Raw genomic sequence first — 21,852 nt, 5'->3', positions numbered from 1 at the left:
AAAGATTATAGGAAAAACAGATCTACGAATAAATGTTGTTCGAGCATATTAATGAGTTAATTACTTAAAGTATTATTTTTAACTAGTTACTTTTTTAACTAGTTACTTTTTCAACGGGTTGTTAACGTTCACTTCTCCTCTTAGAGAGGAATAGTTCCAACGAATAGACAGCAGAGGGCGCAGTGATCGCACGAGGTAAAAATAGTTTTCTTTTTATTCCCCATACATTTTACTTTCTCCAATTTCATTTATAGTGGAAAAAAGAAAAAAAAAGAAGAAAACATAGAATACTTTAATCGTTAAAAGTTAATCATATGCATATACTATACATAATTGCGTGTGCCTTATCGTTTATTCCGTTCTTCAATAATGCAACACGATAATTTATTCCGTTTATTCCCATTTAGAGAAAACAATAAAAGAAACGGAGAGGATTATCGACGACAGATTAAAATCTAATTTTATGGATCGTCGAGATAGAAATAGATTTCCATTTTCTAAAAAAAAAAAAAGAAAAATATACGCGCGAAAGGAAAAAGGAAGGAGGATAAAAACACGTTAGAAACAATATATTAGAAGAAAATCGGCATCAAACGATAGTCAATATTGTCTGTTTACGAACCAGGGACCATTTTCTTGCCATGATCGAGGGAGTGAGGGGGGAGGACGGTGCAAGTAGTAACGGTCGACGCATCGTCAGACGCCGGAAATTAATCCAGGGGAACGCGTTTACATGGTCGGGGCGCTCATTCTGCGAGTGAATGCCGCGTCAGTCGATCAATTTCGCCAAGATATCCCGTGGTCTATTTAACCGAGCAACAACAAAAGCCAGGCGAGAACAACAGGGATGGGAACAACAGAGAGAATTCACCAAGAATGCCTCGAGACATCACGATTGAAAAATTATGTCGATGCCAGATTACGTTGGACGATGGAACGGAATATTTTAAATACGTTTTTCTTTCTTTCTTTCTTTCTTTCTTTCTTTCTATGTTTATTGAAAAAAAAAAAAAGAATATTATTGTATTCATCGACATCGACATTTATATATGTATCTTAAATACATATATAAATTGTAATACATTTTTTACTTTTAAATGAATGAAAGTTTACGAAGAGAGAAATGGAAAATAAATTAAATATTGAAATTGAAAAAAAAAAAAAAGAAATTATGAAGGTATTGAAAACGCGATATCCATGAGAGGATTTAAAAATATCCAAATTTTTTTATTTGCAAAAAAGGAACGAGAGATATTCGCGACACTGAGAAGAATCTGAAAATATTCAAGACTTGCAAGAAGAACTCGAATATAAAGATATAGATATCTAATATGTGCAAAGAGTCTAAAAATATTCAATATCCAGGGAATATATCGCAAAAAATATACTCGAAGAATATTGGAAAACTATGAAGCAGATACTATAATATTTCCAAAAAAAAAAAAAAAAAAAAAAAAAATTCCAAAAAATATCGGATATTCGAGAAAAAATTTTGAAATACGAAACTCCAATAATTCGAACATCTGGGGGAAAAAAATTACGAAACATTCCATGTACGAAAAAGATCTATCAAACCTTTTGGAAAAGTACATGGAAAAGTACGAGATATCTAATATTCGTGGAAAAAAATTCCAAAACAATATTTAATCCTAAAAAATATCAGAAAGAATTGCAAATGACAGAAACTTTGATACTCGATATTAATAATTTAAAAGAAAAAAAAAAAAAAAAAAGATATCGAGAAAAAGAATCTTGCAAATCTGTCAAAGGGCGTGAAAAAAAAAATTATAAAATTTCCTAGTATTTGTGAACAAATCTGATAATATTCGAACACCCACGACGGCCTACACGCGTAGCTTGGATTCGCCTCCGCTTAAGAACAGAAGGGGGCGGTTCCATCGCTTCATCCCCGTGGAAATGCAACTTCTTTTGAAAAGCGAATCCGCATGAGGCTCGCCTCGTCACGCCACGTCCAATTTGTGCGTGCGTTTTGAAGAGCTGTCACGCGCGACCTGCTTTTCCAGGAAAATTCGCTTATTAGCATCGTTCCCTATTCCCGGATATAATATTAAAATTTTAACCACCAACCTCGAGCTCCTCTCTTATTGGTTGTTTCGATGCTACTACAATTCTTTCTTTTTAATTTTTTTTCATTACCCTTTTTTCTCGAAAGAATCTAATATTCGCGAGAATGGCACACTCGTGGAGAAAGAATTAATCGAATAGTGGATTATTGTTGGAAATATGATGGGATGGGTAATAAGTGATATTATTGCATGTTTCTTAAATTATTTATTAGAGAGGATTATTAAATTACTTGAAAATCTGTTCGAAATAGGAATCGAATAATGTTCAACGATATTTTTAGAAAATAATTTTATTTTTTTTAGCAAAATCATAGTAACCCTTAAGTCTAATATAAAACGCCCTAATTTTTAAAAATTCTACACAAGTTTAAGATTGAGATATTTTTCTTTATCATCAAGTGTTCCACGCAATACAATAATCGAGAACGAGCAAGAAATAAAATCTGTTAAAAAATTCATAACCTCCAAATATATATTTTTAATTTCAGACAAACTTTCAAAATAGCATAAAGTAACATTAAATGCTACAAGCACAAGCGACGACGTCTCTTTAGATTCAGCATACGCAGGAAAAAAATAATTATTAAATCCCTTGAAGCTGTATACATTTTCGTTAGAAAGAGATTCTTCAACTGCATAAATGCAAAGCGCGGGAAAGATTTCCTCTCGGAAAGACTAAGATTCTCTTTAAAACATTCCTCCGGTTCCTCCATTAACATATTTCTCTATTTGCAATGTAAAAAGAAAAGGGAAAGAAAAAAGGGGAGAGGGGAGGAGGTTTTCTCGGCCACGTGGGCCGTTTTAAATACACGGCTCCACGGATCCAAGGAAAGGGAAAAATCCCCCATCGAGATTTATCCTGTCGTCGAGAATTATCTTCTCGAAAGGATGGAAGGAAAAATTTCCAAGAATTCCATCGATTCTGGTAGGCGATCGAGCCTAAGGTTACATTAAATTAATATTTTTAATAATAATTTATTTAATAATAATTTATTTAATAATTTATTTTATTAATATAAATTTATTTAATAATTTTTTTAATAATAATTAATTTATTTATTAATAAAAACGGTTCGAAAGTCGTGAAAAAATCGATAGCTTGTCGTTTGCATATTTTTCCCCTCCTCCTCCTCGCTCATTCATTTCGTATCGTTTTTAATGTGAAAATGAAGATTATAGAAATCGTAGGATTCGATATTTTCAACTAGTGATTAGATAGTGAAATCGATTTATTAATGGAGGATGGCAAAAAGTGCATTTGGATCATTAGTCATTGATCGATACGATGTGTTTTTAATTATAACAGATAGATGATACGATAACGTGAAATTTAATAATGTAAAATTCGTGAATTTCATTGTCATTGTCATTGTCATCACCAATGTTTTATTTTTTATCTTTCAAAATAAATAAATCATTCAAATCAAAAATACTTTTACATTGAACAATTATGATTCAATGACAATGTTTTTGTATACTCTTTGAAACAACTTTTTGAAATAATGGTTTTAATTTTTAGAATTGTATTTAACGTTATTATAGAAGCATCTTCTTTTAAAGAAATCTCTTAAAAGTCTGATAAAAAATAATTGCTAATAACTTGGAATAACATCACTTCCACCCTCCTTTCATTGCCTGTAAAAATTTCCATTATTCGAAGAGTGGCAGAGAATAACACGGTTAATGAATTAACTCGCACAACAGGATAGAGAATTTTTCTGTTAATCCCTATTTATCTAGCTCTTCCAATGATCCTTTTCTATTCCCAAAATATAAAGTAAATTTTACTTTTACCACGAATTCGAAACTTTCTTCGAAGTCAATTAAAATATAAATTCACGTGAGATAAAAATAAAGGGAAAGGGAAAGAGGGAGAAATACACGCGTTCATTCATACGGCATCGTGAGTTATAATAAGGATAAAAGCATAAGAATTTTAATCATCGCGTGTTGCGATATAATTGGTAACTAACGATTTGTCGTGATATTTTTTTTCGTGACACGTCATCCTGTAACACGTAACTATATATTCACTACTTGGTCACGCTTAACTGTTTCAATCCGCCGAAACTTTTCATTGCTCGTAAACTAACTTTAAAATAATCTTCAAAAGAGACGTAGTTAAATTTACGATGCATAATTAATCGAGTAGAATCCACAAGGAACCAACGAGAGAGTCGAGGAAAATTTTATATTCAACGATCCTCTTTATTCCTTTTATTAAAAAAAAAAAAAAATAATAATAAAAGAGAAAATTACACATCAGAGAGAAAATTAGGCTCGCGCGTAACGCCTGTCCTCTAATTTACGACTCGGTTACAAACAGTTAAAACAAAGACAACCCGACGTTTTCCCACGGCGCCACCCAATCGCGCGTTAAAATCCTCACACGGGTCCTCCGCCTATCGTATCGCGCACGAAACACATCCCCGTACCCCCTCCAAGTCCCCTCTCACCCCGCCTCAATTGCCATTTACATGCGGCTCGCTCCTCCGTCCCCATAAATAGCGAATATCGAAGGACGACACGATCTTATCGGTTGCTCGTTGCCGACCGTTAAAGGGTGTCCGATAATGGCGAGCTTGGGGGAGGAAAAAGCTGGCAATCGTGCGAGTTGCGTGACCAGCCTGATAAAATCTGATCGACCTCTGCTTGCCCCACCGCGCTTCTCGACGATTCCTGCCCACCAAGATTCCTCTCTTCGTGGTCTTTTGTAGTAGTAGTTGCTCAGAATTCGATTCTAAATGTCTTTTGGATACTTTTTTCTGTGCAATCGAACAGCTTCGTCAGAGAGCTCAATCTCTTGGCAAAGTTTATTCCTTCGATTCTCGATTCATAAATACAACCAGGATCGAAGCCTACAGTCAATTTGGAAATTCTTCTCCACCAAGATTCCTTTCTTCGTGGTCTTTTGCATTAGTTACTTAGGATTCGATCCTAAATGTCTCTTGGACACTTTTTTCTGTGCAATCGAATAGCTTCGTCAGAGAGCTCAATCTCTTGGCAAAGTTTATCCCTTCGATTCTCGATTCATAAATACAACCAGGATCGAAGCCTACAGTCAATTTGGAAATTCTTGTCTGCCAAGATTCCTCTCTTCGTGGTCTTTTGCATTAGTTGCTCAGGATTCGATCCTAAATGTCTCTTGGATACTTTTTTCTGTGCAATCGAATAGCTTCGTCAGAGAGCTCAATCTCTTGACAAAGTTCATTCCTTTAATTCTCGATTCATAAATACAACCAGGATCGAAGCTTACAGTCAATTTGGAAATTCTTGTCTGCCAAGATTCCTCTCTTAGTGGTCTTTTGCAGTAGTTGCTCAGGATTCGATCCTAAATGTCTTTTGGACACTTTTTTCTGTGCAATCGAAGCTTCGTCAGAGAGCTCAATCTCTTGACAAAGTTCATTCCTTCAATTCTCGATTCATAAATACAACCAGGATCGAAGCCTACAGTCAATTTGGAAATTTTTGTCCGTCAAGATTCCTTTCTTCTGCAGTAGTTGCTCAGAATTCTGGCATTTAAACATTTTTTTTTCAACATTATACAATGGAGCAGCTTCTTCAGAAAGCTCACGCTTATCACTGAATCTCTTGACGAAATTAACCAAATTTTTGCTACCAAAATTCCTCTCTTCGTGATTTTTTGCAGTAATAGTTGCTCAGGATTCGATCCTAAACGTCTCTTAAACTTTTTTATGTAATTGAACAGCTTCGTCAGAAAGCTTACTGAATCTCTTGAAGTTGAAGAAGCTGCAACGAAAATCCCAGGATATTTACGATATTTTCCAAAAGATAAGTAAAAAAGAAGAATCATCCCTTTAATTCTTGATTCATAAATACAGGAAGCCTACAGTCTACAACTTGGAAATTCTTGCCCGCCAAGATTCCTCTTTTCGTGATCTTCTGCTCTGGTCTTCTGCAGTTGCTCAGAATTCGATCTGGCATCTTTTAAACACTTTTTTTTCAATGTTATACAATCAAGTAGCTTCTTCAAAAAAACTCATACTTATCACTGAATCTCTTGACGAAGTTAACCAACCAAATTCTTGCTGCCAAGATTCCTCTTAACACTTTTCTCAACGTTATACAATCGAGCAGCTTTATCAGAAAGCTCACGCTTATCACTTCGTCTCTTAACTGCAACGAAAAAATCCCAAGATATTTACGATATTTTAAAGGGAAAATAAATACCAGGATCGAAGTCTACACCCTACAACTTGGAAACGAAGATTGTTCCATCCATCGAGAACAGGAAAAACAAAGAAAGAAAGAATAAAAAACATTCGTTTAGAATCCTCTGTTCTTAGCCTCGTTCACGCTTAATTCCTCCAAGATAAAGCAAAGTGAAAGGTAAAGGAGAAAAAGAAAGAAAGAAAGAAAGAGGCATCCGGCGGAAGACGACGCCTTCTAGGTGTATCCAACATCTACCTTCGCCTCGAAAGACGATCGAGGGTAGAGGGAGGGTGTTGGAGGGTGTAGGTATGCGAGAGGAGAAAACTCGCAAGCCACGGGTGTAACGTTGCAACGAGGCAGGGCAATTTATCTTGTTGTATTAGTAAATGGATGATAATGACGTCTAGAGTGGAGGAAGGGGAGGGGGCGGTGGTGGAAACTGTCGGAAGCCCCTGTAAGCAGCTGCAGTTACCGCCACCCTAGGCTGCGGCCGACTTAAGTGTACATGCATTAGTGTTGCGCTTTCCTTAAGTGTAGTACGTGGCCGTGTAGTCGTGACAGCTCGCGTCTATGAGACGAGGCTAAGAAGGTGTGTCTTTTTAAAGACACGTATCCGTGTTCCGTGTGGGACGTGTGTTTGTCGAATACACCCATCCCGTTTCACTTAAGCGAAGTCGTATTTTGTTGTTTGAAACAGCATGGTTTTTACGCTGTGCTAAAAAAGATTCTTATTTTTTTTTTTTCCTTCTTTTTTTTTATACAAAAAAATCTCCATCCTCGGTATTCAATTTCAATTCGATTCGACGATAAAAATGATGTTTCTATATCAATTTTTATATAAGAATACGCATTATCGATGCGTTGTGAAAAAATGAAACGTGAAAATTTCTTTTAAGGAAAAATTTGAGATAGATTAGGGTAGTTTTAAATAGACAGAGAGAAAGAAAAGTGAAGTTGAATAGGGAGAGAGAAGCTCGTTCTTCCTTCATTCGATTTTGAATTATTTATCGCGAAATAATGGAATGATTATAAAACGTAGAACGTTACAGGATAATAAAAGAGCGTGAATTTGCTGCGAGAAAGAAGGAACGGATGCGTCAAAATATCGTTGTTGAACGCAACATTCCGAGAGAAATAATAAAAAAATTTTAACAACGTTTGAAATAATACGAATTAAAACTTTGCCCTGGTAGTAATCACGCGTTATTAACAATTACAATATTTGTATAAATTACAATATTTTTGTAAATTACCATTTCCCTGTAAAATCTTTCTCCCCGAACCGAGGAACGAGCGAAAATTCTACATGCATCGACTCAGTGAATACCCGAGGCCAGTTTCTCCCACAAATTTCACCTCGAAAACGTCATTGTCAGAACGTTTCCAAGACGCCACGTCGGACGTCCCCTATTGTTTCTTGGCCCCGTCGTAGAAACGTCCACCGGTTACAATACTAATTGGTAGCCGGTTGGTAAACAACCGTGAAAGCATCCGGAGAGCGGCCCCTTTCCCTCGCCACAAAGCCGGCCCGCACGACTTTTCCACCCCTGTGCAGCATCTCCGCTCGAGGGTAACAATGGGGGGATGAACGGCCCTCCGGTGTGTTCCGGCCACGAGCAAGCATAACGACTCGCGTAAATTGGCGGCGAGACTTCCCGCCTGTCTTCTTTGACGACCTCGCGATCCCTGAATCGATTTTCTTTTCTTTTTTTCTTTTTTTTTTAGAGATGGATGAAAGGAAAGGGGAATAGAAATTAATTGTATCTCTGGAAGATTCTTGTTACGCGAAATAAAAGAGAACTGAACGAGTGAATTTGTCCGGATGAATTTAAGGAATAAGAGGAATAAAATCCGTTCGATTTAGATGCTTCTATTGTTACTCGGAATATTCAGTATTAATGTACAGAAGCAATTCAGTATTGCAATATTTTGATTGATACTTGAATTTCTATTGATTGATACCTAATAGAATATAATACTAATATCTTATTATTAATAAAACTACAGTAGTGAGTAATAGTGAGTAATATATAATTCTAGTGATGTATATATTCACTATAATAGTAATATAGTATTTAGTATATTATACTTGGCATACAATAGCTATAGTACGTATTTATATTCGTATATATACTTAATATCTTATTAGTATCTACTAATAATATTATAGTATAGTGAATACTAGTTCTAATATATAATTCTTCACTATACTAGTAATATAGTATTTAGTATATTATACTTGGCATAGTATATATTTATACTTGTATATATACTTATATACTATTTACTACTAATAATATTACAGTACAATAGTATATTGAGTACCAGTGTTAATATATAATTCTAGTAATAATATATAATACATATTTATACTCGTATATACTTAGTATCTTACTACTAATAATACTACAATAGTATAGTGAATATCAGTGTTAATATATAATTCTGATGATATAATACATATTTATACGTATATATACTTAGTATCTTACTACTATTAATATTACAGTACAGTAGCATAGTGAGTATCAGTGTTAATATATAATTCTGGTAGTATAATACATATTTATACTCGTATATATACTTAGTATCTTACTACTAATAATACTACAGTAAATTGAGTAGTATATTGAGTATCAGTATTAATATGTAATTCTGGTGATATAATACATATTTATACTCGTATATATACTTAGTATCTTACTAATAATAATACTACAGTACAATAGTATATTGAGTAGCAGTGTAAATATATAATTCTGGTGGTAATATTAAATTTATACTTATATAAAATAACTTATATACATATATATTTGGTAGTTATATATATGATACTATATATTTAGTATATTGTAATGCAAAAAGTATATTCTAATGCGAAAATATACTCGATCGGCCAATTAGGCCACTCTGTATTTATTTGTTTCTTTCACAATGTATCAGTAATGCTGTTTTAACACAGCAACGTCTCGCAGTGGACGTTGACGAAAAAGGTTGATAAACACACTAATGGATACTAATCGATGGAAAGACACGGGGAACAAAGCGAAGCGAGGCCGGTTGTTGTCGGTTCGAAAAGAAAAAATAAATCTTCATTAATATCGACGAAGTTTAACCAAGATCCTAATGAATCTTAACGCGTCCTTCCATTAATCTTCCTCCCGATTCCACTTTGCTCAAAGGCGGCGCGTGTAGCACGCATGCATCGTGACTATAATGCAGTCATCATAACTCACGCCTCGCGAGTTTCGAATACCCACGGTGATTCTAATTTAGTTGCGACGAACCGAGTCGCGAACAATGCAGCCTCCGCGGGCCAATTTACATTTTCGTTCGTCTGATGGAGAACGACGATGACGACGTCGAAAAATCGTAGCCGTGATTTTCAGGCAAATGCCGTGATAACTTCTTCTTCTCTGAGTGAGTTTCTTGGATACTTGTGAAATTTTCTATCCAGTTTTCTACCGCTTACGCTTCCGTTTTTGCTTATGTTTTAATGTATTCTTTTTTCTTCTTCTTCTTCTTCTTCGAGTTGGAAAATCGAAAATAATTTTTTTTCAACCGTCGTTCATTTTTTTTGTGAATTTTTTTTGTTTTTTCGTCAGACTGACATCTTGGTAATGAAGAGGAGGAGATAATGTAACGAGAAGACAAGTAGTTGGAATTTGAAAAAAATAAATCTTTCGGGATAATCCTTCGATCTTTACATCATCTTCAAACTATTTTAATTTCACCAATAAATTTTCTGCCTTATTAAGCTGTCACTCTTCTTTGAAAGAATGGAATTATAAGGTGGCTACTTTTATGCAAAATCGAATTAATCTTGGGGGAAGTTTTTCTGTTCGAAATTACAGCTTTCATCGTGTGCCGACGTAATTAATTTAATTTCGCGAAACTGTATTTCAAAATTTAATACGTCTTTCATATTTCTAAGAAATTTATAAAGACTCGCCTCGTCTTAGAAATAAGAATCAAATCTTTAAGAAGAGGAATAAGAATTCTTTCGCTTTCCATTATACGCAATTTTTATTTTTTATTTTCATCTGTAGATCCATAACAAAATTCCAAAAAAATTAAAATCCCTTCTAGGAATGATGATAACTTTTATTCCAACGTAACTTCATTTCTCAATTGTTTCATAATTCAATAAACAAGTCTCGATCGACATTTTTGTATACCAACTTTTAACCTCCAAAATCAATTTTACAAAAGTGTCTCTCAACGATATCAAACGAATTACGATCTTTTCAAAAACATTAATACAATATTAAACAGATATTAAACAACTTTTCTGTTTGTAACTTGATAAATAACTTCAACCCAGTTCTTCATATACTTAACCCAATCTAATCTAATCGATTTTTCAAAGACATTCCACGACTATATATTACAATTATATGTAACAATTATAACAATACACTTTCTTCGAACACGTAGATGATTCCTTAAAAAAAAAAAGCGCCGGGAGAAGCGTGGTCGAATCTCGTCCGAGTCGCTAACCTAACCTAATCTAACCTAATTTAATTAATTCTTCAAAGGGATTTCACGAATATATTACAATTATACGTAACAATATACCTTCTTCGAACACATAAACGATTCCTCTTTAAAAAAGAAGCGACGAGAGAAGTGTGGTTGAGTTGATATTCTAACCTAATCTAATCAACTTTCTAAAAGAATATTATACAATTATATACAACACGAATATTATACAATTATATACAACAAATATAACAATACACTTTCTTCGAACACGTAGATGATTCCTTTTTAAAAAAGAAGCGACGGAGAAAGCGTGATCGAGTCTCGTCCGAGCCGCTAACCTAACCCAACCTAACCTAATCTAATCAATTCTCCAAAAGCATTCTACGAATATATATTACAATTACATATAACAATATACTTTCTTCGAACACGTAAACGATTCCTCTTTAAGAAAGAAGCGACGGGAGAAGCGTGATCGAATCTCGTCCGAGCCGCTAACCTAACCTAACCTAATTAATTCTCCAAAAGCATTCTACGAATATATTACAATTACATATGTACAATTATAACAATACGCTTTCTTTGAACATGTAGACGATTCCTTTTTAAGAAAAGAAGGGACAGGAGAAGCGTGGTTGAGTTGATAATCCAAGCTAATCTAACCTAATTAATTCTCCAAAAGCATTTTACGAATATATATTATAATTACACGTAACAATATACTTTCTTTGAACACGTAGATGATTCCTTTTTAAAAAAGAAGCGACGGAGAAAGCGTGATCGAATCTCGTCCGAGCCGCTAACTTAACCCAATCTACTTTAACTTAATTAATTCTCCAAAAGCATTCTACGAATATATTACAATTACATATGTACAATTATAACAATACACTTTCTTTGAACATGTAGACGATTCCTAATTAAGGAAAGAAGGAGAAGCGTTTGATCGAATTTCGTCCGAGCCGCTAACCTAATCTAACCTAACCTAACCTAATCAATTCTCCAAAAGCATTCTACGAATATATTACAATTATATATGTACAATTATAACAATATACTTTCTTTGAACACGTAAACGATTCCTCTTTAAGGAAAGAAGGAACAGGAGAAGCGTTCGATCGAATCTCGTCCGAGTCACTAACCTAACCCAACCTAACCTAACCTAATCTAATCAATTCTCCAAAAGCATTCTACGAATATATATTACAATTACACGTAACAATATACTTTCTTCGAACACGTAAACGATTCCTCTTTAAGAAAGAAGCGACGGGAGAAGCGTGATCGAGTCTCGTCCGAGTCGCTAACCTAACCCAACCTAACCTAACCTAATTAATTCTCCAAAAGCATTCTACGAATATATTACAATTACATATGTACAATTATAACAATACACTTTCTTTGAACATGTAGACAATTCCTTTTTAAGGAAAGAAACAACAGGAGAAGCGTGATCGAATCTCGAGTCGCTAACCTAACCCAACCTAACCTAACCTAATCAATTCTCCAAAAGCATTCTACGAATATATATTACAATTACACGTAACAATATACTTTCTTTGAACACGTAGACGATTCCTTTTTAAGGAAAGAAGGGACAGGAGAAGCGTGACCGAATCTCGTCCGAGCCGCTAACCTAACCCAACCTAACCTAACCTAATCTAATCAATTCTCCAAAAGCATTCTACGAATATATATTACAATTACGCGTAACAATATACTTTCTTCGAACACGTAAACGATTCCTCTTTAAGAAAGAAGCGACGGGAGAAGCGTGGTCGAGTCTCGTCCGAGCCGATTGCCATCCGTGTCGTCGGGAAACATAATTTCCCGCCGATGATCGGGAATCAGCATCGCGGAAATAGTCGTCTGAGGGTGGTAATTCCCCGTTACGAGGAGGAGGAGGAGGAAGGGGAAGAGAGGGGAGGGTCAACCGATTCCCTAGCAAGGGAAGGAAGGGGGAGACGCGCGTGGCCGCGTGCAACGTAGGCCAGGAGAGGAGAAATAAGAGAAGCGGGGGGCGATGTGAAAGGAGGCCGACTAGAATTCGAAGTCGGGGCATCAAGCCTCCTCCGGTAATGAGAAAATCACAAAAGGCTTGCGCCGGGTGAATGCGGGGATCGACCCCCATCGTCGATCCTTTTCGCCGGATGCTCGGGATCACCTTCGAGTAATCCGTTTTTCAATCTTATCCACCAGCGGGGGATTTGCCCTCCCCCCCCTTGCCTCCCCTCCAGATATCGCGTTTCCATCGAGGATGTCGGGATTAGCGTGCATTGTGTCGCGCGTAATGATGCGTTCGAAAAAGGGGAGGGGATGGCGGTCTCGCGATTGACTTATTATGGGGGGGAAAGGGGGGCGTGGAGGATGGATGTAGTTTCTTTCTCTACGGGTGAAAGGGATGCCTTTGTAGCCACATCGATGTTAAAATTTTTTTCATTATCGTGGCTCGCTATTTTCGGATTGGATATTCAGTTCAAATTAAATTTCGTTTCGTCGCTTTGAAGATGTTTGTTTTTTTTGACGTGTTAGTTGCTATTTTGAAGAAAGTAAATTATTTTGATAATTTCTCTTTTTTTTTTTTTTAAGTGTTCGTTGCAGTTGTAAAGTTAGTCAATTGCGATTTATTGTGATTGGAACGTATTGTGATTGTGATTGTGATTGTGATTGGAACGGTTGGAAGGGAGAATTTTTCATTGTGGCAACTCTTTAAGAATAAGTTTGGGATCCTCTTTGAATCGAAACGAAGTAGAATATTTGAAAGCACGGGTCAAGGAAGAAGGAAGACGAGGATCGAGGTCCAGAGTAATAATAATCGTAGGAGAAGGGAATATCGAATCTTTTTTTCATATTAATGAAAAAAATTGGGATGGGGAGGGGGAGGACACAGAGGTAATGAAGCGTGATATTCACGAGGTCGAAATTTGCTCCGGAAGGAATTCGTACATAATGAGTGGAAAATTGACTTCGCCGAGCTTCTTCGTCGAGCTGTTTGCGTCTCCGAAATTAAATAAACATGAATCCCTTCCCGCTTCGGTTTCGAGAAAATGAAACGAAATCACGGCGATTATTCCGGCTGGCTCCATTAAAAGTTTCTCGTAATTCAATCTCTAACTGTATCGAATCGAGAGAAAGAAAGGCTCTATCCCCGATGTCTCGTTCCGCGACGTGACACGAGTTCGTCATCGGTCAAGCGTGTCAACAAGAGAAATTGTAGTGCTAATAAAATAGAAGAAATTAGAAGTTGCAGCAGATATTTTAGTTGTGATTTATTAAGCCAGTCGTTGATCGAAACGGACAATAATATATAACGTATTAAAATTATTACTGTCGTTATATTATATCCCTCTATTGAAATCAAATTTATATCGAGTAAAAATTTAATATTATAAGTTCAAATTATCTTTATAAGTTTTCACTCTTCGTTATCGATATTTCATTTCGACACTCACTTAGAATGTATGTACATGCTGCTAATTAACGTCGATACGAATTACTTAACGGATCATCAATTTTGTAATTAATTTTCCCATCTGACAATTTGTAATTTGAAATTTGAACTTTATCTCGAATGCATCGAATCGGTTGTATTTATTTTCAAATTTTTGTTTCAACGAAATTAAAATTTAAAATTTAAAATTTCTTTCAATTGTCTCGATAAATTCGAGCCAACAATCGAATAATTACTCAAAAACAAATTCGAAATTCAAAAATTTGTTAATATCTGTCTACTTGTCCATGTAATCGTAAGTATTGAGGTATTAAAATCATCGCATAAGTATTCAAGAACACGTAGGGGCTGTTAACGCGAAATAATGATGGAGAAGGGTAGGAAGAACGAAATTAAAGCAAAGGCTGACCGAGCTGTTTCCGGTTTTTCCATCCGGGATACCGGTAATTGAAAAGATCAGAATAAGCACGAATATACTACACGATAAAATGTGCGGTGTGGTGATTTTTAAAATTTTATTTTCATAAAAAATTTCCGGGAGAAAATTCGTCTTCAATTATTTTAGATAAAAATCTTTTAGATAAAAATCTCTCCCTAGTTTATTAACCGGATTTTTTAATTAAGGAACGAGAGATTTACGATCTAATGCAGAAATAATTTATAAAATTTCAGGGAGAATAATATTTCGAGGAAAAAAAAAAAAAAAAAAGAAGGTCGATATATCGGAATATCATTATTGAACAATATTGAAAGAAAAATAAATAAATAAACAAACAATTTTAAACGTACACAAATCAAAATAAGCAATAAAGCGCAAAAAACAGACGGACAAAATTATCGTTTGAAGATAAATTAAACTATGATTCGCTTTTATTGTACATTGAAATACGATTTTCATTCGAATTTGTACATTTGGTCAATTGTACCGAACAATTATAAAATAAATTCGAAAATAATAAATATTTAAATTTCTCACCGATTCTCATCATCTATCTATCTAAAAAGAAAAAAAAAAAAAAAAAAAAAGAAGAAAAAAACTAACCTGTTTAAAATTAATAAATTTAAAAAACCCATTATTTAACCCGACGACCGAAAAGAAAGATAAGAAGGGGGGAAAAAAAAAAAACAAAAACAAAAGAGGAAAAAAATAGCTGGCTAAATCCGAGCACAAGCAAAAGTTATAACCAAAGAGTAATCGATGCAAGAGCACATTGCTCCCGAGGCAAAAAGCCGCAAAAAGCTTGGCATATACAACGTGGAGCGGAACGTGGTTGGAGAACATTCCTCCTCGGCGAGACGGACGCGTGTCGCAGAGAAAGGGGTTGGAACGGTGAAAATAGCCGGCAAAACGAAAATGTGGAACGCGTAGGGAATGGGTTTCCGCGAGGGTATCGAGTGGAACGCGCGAAAGGGATGCAAAAACGCGGTGGAGAGGAACGACACGTTGCCTTCCCGCCTCTTTGTTTCGACCCCTGGCTTCGGGTGGTGTATTGTCGACACGCGATAAAGGAGGTGGAAACGAGGACGGTGGGTTAATTTCGTTGAAACGATCACGGTTGAAACCGTTTTATGGTGGATGGTCAGTGATGAAAGGCGAGGGAAGTGTGGTTCTCAATGAAGCCATTTTCAAAGATCAAGAGACGGAATTCGAAAATGTTAATTGAAGCAACATTTGCGGGGGATTAATATCGTAGGTATTAAGATAAATTCAGATATCAGAATTTTCTCAGGAGAGAATCGATTTTTCCGTTCTTCTTTTTTTAAACTAATCGTAAAATATCCTACTACGTTAATTACGTAGGATAATTACGTAAGAAAACAGAAATATTCGATCTCGTATACTCCCAATTGGCCGGAACTTTGCCAATATCGGCCACTTTTTCTCAAATATTTCTCTTTCTCGAGCGAGAAAATGTTGACTCTATGGTTGCTAATGAATCAACCAGCGAGGCGGAAACTCGCCTCAGAGATTGGAAAGGACAGTATATAGAAATTTACAGGAAATAAATGTACGAATATTGTTCAAACGCATCTCTATAGCTTCGATCGTAAAACACACACTTCCTTCCATAAAATGCACACTGGCAAATAGACAATGAAACGTCGTTGAAAACGACGCTTTGTTCCAAGTCGATATCTTAATCCATTTCCGAGATACGCGAGCTCTAAGATATTGGTCGACCACCATCATCTTCTCTTACAGAAGTGAATAGCCGCTATAAGTGAGCAATAAATGGTAAGAAAAAAAATTGCTGACTCAGCGAGTATGGTCGAGCAGCGGACACGTGACTCGCTCGAGTCGGTGCAAGCGAGACGACGATAGCGAAAAAATTAGGATTCGCTTGCAACGACGATATCTTCAAAACTAGAAATCCGATCGGAATGAAACAAGAAGCGTTTTAAAGGAGATGCTTTTCCGCTTTCAATGGCGTAAGATAGAACGATTCGTAATGATTTGTCGCAAAGTTATGAAACGTTGAACTTAATCTTTTTTTTCTTTGATCGAGTTCAATTGAGATTCAACACCGTACATCTCGTCGAGATGGTCGAGAGAGACTCTTTTAAGTTCGTTCCGATCCGTTTTAACTTGAGAATTGTTATTCCATTATTAAAAGTGGGAGAATTGTTATTAATTTATGTACATAGCTGCTTTCGAATTGATAAATTCGAGAGGAAGCATAGTTGACTAGAGATTAGAGCGTTGAAACAGAAGGATTATAATAGTATTAAATGTTTGATGAAACCCGTTCAACTTGGTAGAATTTATTGGAAAGTTATTCACGATTAAATTATATATGTATCTTTTTATGTGCAATAATAATTCTCTCTCGATTTTGATTTTTTTTTTTACTTTTCTTTCTAAAGAAGATAGAAAAATCTTCGATACCACACTATTATTAATCCACATTTTGTACATCGTGACAATATCTCCAAGACAAACCGAAAGATTTGTTAATTAGGAAAAGCTTCTATATATATATATATATAAGATAACGAATATCTTCGTTACGCAATTTAACAAGCTGAAGAACAATTCGAAGGTGCCAATTAAACAAACCAGGGAACTGTAACACGAATAATACGGGAAGTTTAATGAAATAATTCGACAAACTCTAACGTTGACGATTCGACAATAACAGAAAAGTTATCGCCAAGTCGGTTCGTCAAAACGAGTTCACAATCTGACAGAAATCGAAATCCCCAGAACATTCCTCGGAAACTCAAAATCCTTAATACGGAGAACAGACTTAAACTCACGGAACGAAATTGTGCTTTGTCCGAAATTGAATTGGAACTCGATTGAATTCCGCGCGAATCGAAATAAATAATCAGAAAATGAAAATAAAAAAAAAAAAAAAAAAAAAAAGAAAAGAAAACGATGACAAAGATGAACGCAATTTCTTACGCGACGTGGGGAAGCTCGACGCGTCCCACGTCGTCCTCGACGGATTTTTACCGCCGGTTTACGAGAAAACGAGCGGATTCGAAACGAATCGCTTCCGTTTCGCGAGTTTACGGTGTAACTCCGTCCGACGACCATTTCCGTGAGTACATCGCGTCGTAAAAGGAACGAGTTGCCCGATATTGGAGCACGGGAAGAAAGGGAAAAGGGATTAACCAGGGAGGAGGAGGAGACGTGGAAATTGAAAACAAGAGGAAGGAAGTTCGAGAAACGTGGACAAGTTTGAGGAATGGAAAATCTCTCTAGAAAAACACTTTTTCCTCCCTTTCTCTATCGAAACAAGGATAAAGAAAAGAAGAAAAAAAAATAAATAAATAAACAAATAAACTTGTCCCCGAAACTCGAAAACGAAAAATTTTCTCCATTTCCTCCAAAAATCCCCCCTCCCCCTCTCCTCACTTTTATAAATGAAAAAACAGCTTTCGAATTCGATTTCTTTTAATACGCGAAGAAATAAATAATTTCTTCGAAGAGGATATGGCGCAACCAGAATCGTGCCGCCATAATCGAAGAGAAACGGGTTAATTTTCACCAATTCACCTAACAAAACAACATCGAATTCTCAATTCAATGTAACTCGATTAATACAACGAATAATATCTCGCTCGTGAACAACCACGAGCAACCTCCTAGAGAAATCCACTTTTCGTCTCCGCCTCCGCCGAATTCCTCTCGGGGAGTGGGAGGGAGGGGGAGGGCCTCGTTTTCGAGCGTGCAAAATGGCGTGGGTGTGCGGCCGGCACAGGCGCAGGCAGGAGGGGGTGTTACACACGGGCGAAATTACACGTTCCACGATAACGTCATTAATCATTCTGTTTCGAATGTTCACCGTGTAAATAGAGGATCGTTTTGAAGCGCGGCCGCGTTTCCGCGCGGATTATCTCCCCGACGCCCCACGCGAAACCGGCCGGCCGCAGTTTGTAAGCGTGCATGAAATATTGAACTATTAGCCGGCGGCGATATATCATTTTAATATCGCCCGAATCAATAGCATTGTCCGCCGGGTTAATTACACGCCCTTCCCGGGTACATCATTTCGCGACAAACGCTTCCGGTTTCCCCTAACCTTGCTCTTTCCCCTTTCTCCCTTTTTATCGTTTCTTCTTTTTTTTTCTTCTTTCTTTGATTTGAAATTGATTCCTTTCTTCGTATTAAATATAATTATAAATTCTTGACAAATTCGATCGAGGAAAGAATCGAGTGAGATTTGAAAAATTGTTTGAGCAAAGAAATTTGTGAAATATATCATTTTAATATCGCCCGAATCAATAGCCTCTTTCCCCTTTCTCTTTTTCTTCGTTTCTTCTTTTTCTTTTTTTTTCTTCTTTCTTTGATTTGAAATTGATTCCTTTCTTCGTATTAAATATAATTATAAATTCTCGACAAATTCGATCGAGGAAAGAATCGAGTGAGATTTGAAAAATTGTTTGAGCAAAGAAATTTGAAATATATCATTTTAATATCGCCCGAATCAATAGCGTTGTCCGCCGGGTTAATTACACGCCCTTCCCGGATACATCATTTCGCGACAAACGCTTCCGGTTTCCCCTAACCTTGCTCTTTCCCCTTTCTCCCTTTTTATCATTTCTTCTTTTTCTTCATTTCTTCTTTTTCTTCGTTTCTTCTTTTTCTTCGTTTCTTCTTTTTCTTTTTTTTTCTTCTTTCTTTGATTTGAAATTGATTCCTTTCTTCGTATTAAATATAATTATAAATTCTCGACAAATTCGATCGAGAAAAGAATCGAGTGAGATTTGAAAAATTGTTTGAGCAAAGAAATTTGTGAAATTGATTTCGATCGAGGGATGATGAAAAAAAGAAAGGAAGGAAGGAAGGAAGGGAGGAAGATAAACAGGAGGGGAGCGGTTAATGAAATAACAAAGGAATGAAAAAGGGGTTTGTAAAAGAGGAAGGAAAGATGAATTCATCGATATCCTGGCACTTGCGGCGCGCTTCCGGTTTCCGTGACTCCCTTCAACAGAACGTTGGTCGTTCAATCGCATCGGGCATGCGATCGTTGGAGCATTGAATGTAATCTCGAGTCGAGCCCGTAGATCGGGAACCTCGTCGAGCGTAAAAATGGATTAGAATAACGCCAACGTTCGAGATAAATGTCACCGATAACACGCTGATAACCGGCTAATGATAGTTAACCTCGACGTTGATAAGCCGACGGTGATAAAGTTGGAAAAGAAACGGAGGAAAAGTTTTTGCGAATAGTTTTTCGCCAATTTCAGGGATTCAATTCTTCCCTCGAAATCTAACGATTCGATTCGAATTCCAACTTTTCACAATATTTTACAATATTTTACAATTAACCATAACTTCTTCTCTCCACCCTCGTATCATCAAAATAAAAAAAAAAATCTAAATAAATTTAGTTTCTTCCTTTTTCTTTCAACTCTTTCTTTCTTTTTCAATCAGTACCCCTTTACTTGACAGTAAATCCTTACGAACAGTCCTCAAGGATCCAAAAAAAAAAGCGAGCCGTGCTCGAAATTCCAAATTCCAAGAAAAATCATTGTACAACCAAATTCGAAAATTTTTTCGAAAATTCATTAATTAATTTCGCCCACCGACTTAGAGTCGGTGGCGGAACGCGGAAACGAGGGAAAAGGCCGGGTGAGGAATCTCGAGAGGGGAGGTATCCGACATTAGCCGATTCTAATCGAAACTGGGAAAAGCTCGTTATCGGAATTGTCTCGAGCTAAGCAGAACCGGGCTAATAGCGGAGCACAATGGGCACGGCTCGTGGTCGTGTGAAACACGGCACGTTGCACGGGATCAGGCGTGGTGGCGGAGGCACAACGGAGTCGGATGTTCGCAGCCCCGGTCGCGTTTTAATGGTGAAAGACTCGGGGCTACGTTCTACCTCCTATCTTTCTCTCTCTCTTTCTATCTACGCTGAAACTATTTTCTATTTCTTTTTTATCGCGTGTGAACAGATATCTTTCTTCTATTTTATTATTCTATATATCGTATTTCAGAAATGTAATCAAATCCATTTAACACGTTGACTGTCACCCATATTCGGGTTATTTGACTATTTATGAAGGATCTTTGTAGGTAAAAGATATACTGCAGGATGTAATAAAATTATTAAATTGTTATACAAATAATAAAAAAATAATTTACTAAAAAAAAATTATTTTGAACGTGAAATTTTAAAACATTCTATACAAAGCTTGATCCGGACAATTTGTTGGACAAAAAGTAGTTGTCTTTTTTAAATTCCTTCGTGCGTTTGATCGATCCGTTTGTCGTCTTTTATAACATAATTTGCATACAGTCTATTATTTATACCAGAATTATTTTTCCAAATATTATGTTGACTCCGTTGAAAGTTTTGACAAGGTTTTGTTGTATTATTCGGATAATCCTAACAATTTTGCAGCTAATAATTCTCTAAATCTTCTAATTTTGGGGTATCACGAGTCTCATGGTGATACGACAATTAGATAGTTTATGAACTTATCGTGCTCTGACTATCGGACACGATTACCTGCTGTGACATTATGAGAATTTATATACAATCCACAACTAAGAAGTATATTTGTTACGTCTACTCGAAGAGCATTCGACATATTATCCAAATTAAAATATCCAAAATATACTATATAAATCAGTACTACTATTCAATACTATTGTCAATACAATTACTATTATCAATACTTGTATTGCGAAATGATGGAAACAAATGATGCGAGACATCATTCTTGCGATCGTGGCCTGAAGAAGATTTCGTTAGAAACATGCGCGGCAATCAACGTGTTAAACACCATCTATCCTCGATATCCAAGAAAAGACAGCTGGAGTTGATCAACGAATTTAAAGAGCGAAGGATCAACAATTCCAATCTGAATTGTCAAAGATAAAATTTGTCGAGAAACTTTTGGAGTAATCTGTGCAGTCTTATACTTTACTCTTTTCTAACTGTTTTTCAATACGAAATTAATCAAATTAATTGAATTAAACTTGCAATATATAATAAATTCAAACGCAATCATTTCCTTAAACCTTCATTAAAAATGAGAAATCTAGAAAAATATAAATTGATTCGTTTTATAATAATATAAAATATATAAAATAAATATAAAATAAATATATATTAAATATAATATATATTTATAAAATAAAATATAAGTTTATAAAATAAAATATAGTTATAAAATAAATATAAATTGATAAATTGAGGA

General features: G+C 35.8%; 1 protein-coding gene across 5 annotated transcripts in view; it reads right to left on the bottom strand.

Moving 5' to 3' along the window:
• LOC122717197 (polypyrimidine tract-binding protein 2) overlaps nt 1-21,852 on the bottom strand; it is a 503,296-nt gene that overhangs the window by 191,327 nt on the left and 290,117 nt on the right. The gene's annotated exons all lie outside the window — the stretch shown is intronic.

The sequence above is a fragment of the Apis laboriosa genome, unplaced genomic scaffold (genome assembly GCF_014066325.1).
Source record: "Apis laboriosa isolate Shangri-la unplaced genomic scaffold, ASM1406632v1 scaffold4_cov146, whole genome shotgun sequence".
Taxonomy (NCBI): Eukaryota; Metazoa; Arthropoda; class Insecta; order Hymenoptera; family Apidae; genus Apis; species Apis laboriosa.
Note: the sequence above shows the minus strand (reverse complement) of the source record. Positions and strands in the feature narration are given on the sequence as shown.